This window comes from Lathyrus oleraceus, chromosome 3 (genome assembly GCF_024323335.1).
Source record: "Lathyrus oleraceus cultivar Zhongwan6 chromosome 3, CAAS_Psat_ZW6_1.0, whole genome shotgun sequence".
NCBI lineage: Eukaryota > Viridiplantae > Streptophyta > Magnoliopsida > Fabales > Fabaceae > Lathyrus > Lathyrus oleraceus.
Window position 1 is genome coordinate 269,815,903 of NC_066581.1, and position 4,008 is coordinate 269,819,910.

Sequence of the window (4,008 nt, forward strand, 5' to 3'; positions counted from 1 at the left end):
ATTTTGGTCAATAAAAGTCAACCTAGTTGGCCATTCTCTGTTGAGATCTTACATGGTTAGTTGCTTGTTTGTTCATTTGGTTCAAGATTTGGCATTCAAATTCATTTAAAATTCACAATTGAAGGGAAAAGAATTTACTCTTGAGAATCAAGTTACATATACCATTCTAAGGAGCCAATTTCATTACAAACATCCAATTTCATTACAAAAGTCAATAATCAAATTCTATACAAAAATTACAACATTTGATCTAGAGTTGACTTTTTGGTCAAATAGTTGACCAAAGTCAAACTACCTATCCTAAACCCTATATTACTTTTCCTTCATCCTCAAAGTTCTCCCATTCTTGTGCATCCAAGTCTTCAAGACTTCTTCATATACCATGACTTGCTAACTTCTTCATGATCCATATCTCAATTCCATGCCAACTGTGAAATGTCATACCATGCCAAACTAAGTTGAATTCCATGAACAATGCTCCATAAACAACAACCCTGCACTCATAGGAAGTAGTTAGCATTATGATCATAATTCACACTTGCACAACTAAGATTTAGCATACTTACCATTAACACACATTTAATGCATACACACATTATTTACCATACATATACACACAATATCATACACAAGCCAACCTTAGCATGACAAACACTTTCAATCCAAATTAGCAGCAACTAAACAACAATTAACTTTAGCATAACATTGCAAATCCATTAACATAATAACAATTCCTAACTCACTAACAAATATCATCATTTCTAATGACCAAGCATCAATCCTAACCAAGACAACAATTCATTCTCCTAACAATGGCCATTCAATAGCATAACAGTTCCCACATTTACCTCCATTGACCCATTTGCTTTTAAGAATGCTTAACAAGTTGCTAACAACTCCATTGCTTCAAAAAGAAAACTTTATAACAGTCCAAGTTTCATAGCAATGCAATGTTACATAATAGTCCAAGCAATTAAAACAGTCATAATCATTCACTTAACTTTTACTAATTTCGAAACCAATTAACACACCACCTAACGGTTAGGATATTCAATCTAATATAACTAATTGATCGACAAACCAACTAACAATCATAACAATCAACTAACCCTTTCCTAACAATTCTAACAAATCAACATTCATCTAACCATTCAAATTCATTTAGCAATTCAAGTAGAATTAGTCTTCACATCACTTCAAACTACTTTCCACTACAACAGTTCAAATTAAACAAACTTCATAGTGTTTCAATTTATTACTAATATTTCACAGTTCAAAATCACATCAAGCAGCTATATGTTTCCAAACTAGGTTCACAAACACATCAACACAATTCCATATCATTTTATACCTCAATTGATCAATTTATCCAACCAGTATCCATTAAATTCCATATTCACCATCATACTAATGTTTCATACCAGTCCCAAATAACTAAATCTCCAACTCTAATAGTCCCTACCATATAACTAATGGTTTCACAACTAATTCAAACTAACCTTCAACACTAACATTCTTCTAACAGTTCATAACAACAACTAACGCTCACCAAAATCCATTTAACATCCTAACCGCTTTCAATTCTCAAGCTAACTGAACTAACAACAAAATTGACAGAGTTAACTCTTCTAACAAACTTTCTCTTTGAATCCAACTAACTAAATTAATTTCCCATAGAAGTCAACTCACACATTCTAACCTCTTACTAACAATTCTAATTTCAACATAAACTAACAAATCCTTCTTGATATCACTTCTAACATTACTAATTTCCTCTTAATTCACAGCAGTTCATAACTTTAAATTCACTATTAGTTAACAGTTCATCCTAACTGTCAAGATTTCAAACAGAATTTCATAACAATTCACTAACTAACAACCTAACTAACTATATTAACTGTTAATTAACAGTTCACTAACAAAGTCAAACAACTTAACCAATTTCCTCATGAAATCACTTCACCCTAACAACTACCCTAACTTTCGACAAACCCTACCCGAACTGACCTAAATCGTTGCACTCTAATTCAGTATATCTAATCACAATCCATCTTCAATCATAGAAAGTGATCACACTCTGCAAAATTTTCGCTCTCATCACTCTCTTTGCACTCAATCTCTTTCTCCCACCACTCACCAAAAGCTCAAAGTTTCACCATTATTGAGCAAGCTCTTCCTTGAAGCTTTCCACAACAAGAGCTTAAACTCCTAATTTATACTCTCCATACCTCACATCAACAACAACAATGAGTTTACTTCTTACAGACTACATTCAAGGAAGAAGAAGAAGAAATCAAAGTACAAAGCAAGGAATTCAAAAATTTACCTGGATATTCTATGGTTTTCTTTATTCTTCAACTTCATCATATTCATCCTCAGTAAGTTCCCAAGGCGAGCCACGGCCTTGTAGGTTGGTTCCGGTTACCATAATGTACTGTTTGAATCTCTGAACCAAACCCCTAAGGTTTGAGTTTGGATTAGTCCTCCATTTTGATTTAATTTCAACTTTTATGATTTAGGGTTCTTCAAGGTTTTGGTTCGGTCTAGGAATTTTGTTGATCTTTAGAAAAAAAGAATTCAAGAATTAGGAAGATGAGAGTGAGAGGCTTCGGTTAATTGTGGTTATGGACATTTCTGGTTTACTCTGCTACTTGCAGCGTGGTGGAGCAATTTTTGGTGTGGAATAAGCTCAAGAGGGAGAGAGGAAGCATGGTTGTCTTAGAAGTGGAATTATTTTATCCTAAACTCTCTAATCATTCTTTTCCCCCACGTTCTTGGGCCTTGTCCACTAAGCTCATGAGACATTACTACATTCAGAATAATCAAAATGGTTTCCGTGGAGTACAACAGATGTAAGGAGTATTAATATCTTCTCCTTGAATAACTGAATTCCTTACCCTATTTCTCTTACTCTTTGGTTTTATCGATATTTTCCCTTTCCTTTTAGAATAAATAAAGTTCTATGGTGACTCTGTTGTATCTTCGAGCGTGTGATACACTAAAGTATTTTTTACGACACGACAACTGACGACTCTGTTGGGGACTGCTTGTTTGGACTCCCTAGCAGGCTGGGGACTTAGCTTCAAGTTAGTGTAAGTCAAGCCTAGTTTTGGTTGTTTACTTTGCATGTTTGGGTGTTTATCTTTATTGCTTTACTTGCTTTATTTTATTGTATCTTTATTTACTTTTACTTGCTTTATTTTTACTTCATCTTTATTCCATATATTCATCGTATTCTGGATATCTTTATTATTCTCCATTGTGGGTTGGGCTTTGTGATGTGATTTGAGATAAGTTCTATACCCGATCTTGAGTATACACACATGATAGTATGTGGTAGAGTCGTGTTGACCTCCTTGTTGTTATGCCTCGATCATGACCAAGACGAGACGCCACGCCTAAAGTAGATTTTTTGGGAGCATCACTGTCCAACAAGTCATTTATTCCAGGAAGTGGTATCTAAAAATGGTTCCATGACTCTAGGGACCTTTTTAGTAACCTTCTTCTTTGAAGACTAGTACCTACCTGCAAAGGGATATAGGTTTGCAAGTAACCCAAGACTCTACATACCTTGATTATCATGTATACGTCGGACCTTTGAACCTACATCGAGAAGTATATACAGATTATTCAAAATATGACGAACCTTTGAATCAATAAATACTGCATATCTATTTGCATTCCATCCACATGAAAAAGTTATATGCATCGTTTCCAGTGAATTGCAAATTTCCAGTCATTATTGAACATTCAAAAAATATAAAACCATGCAAAAGAGATGCATACCAGTTCATAAATACATGAACTCTTTTCTCTTTTTCCCATACTGGTTTCTTCTTCTGTCTTTACTTCCATACTCTAAAATTGACGATAATTCCCGAATTTCCTGAAAACTAAAAATATATTCATACATTCATTCATTTTCATTTTATGCATATAAACCAGAAAAATCCCACCATTTCCCTTCCTCATCCAAAAGGCGAAGGTTCCCCGACGACGATATTTGAC

At 34.2% G+C, this 4,008-nt stretch overlaps 1 long non-coding RNA gene across 1 annotated transcript; it reads right to left on the minus strand.

Moving 5' to 3' along the window:
* Positions 1-118: 118 nt before the first annotated feature.
* Positions 119-2,831, minus strand: LOC127126904 (uncharacterized). Its single transcript, XR_007805148.1, has 2 exons — positions 2,327-2,831; positions 119-494 (listed from the first exon to the last, which is right to left on the minus strand). It is a non-coding gene; the product is annotated as an uncharacterized LOC127126904 (long non-coding RNA).
* Positions 2,832-4,008: the final 1,177 nt, after the last annotated feature.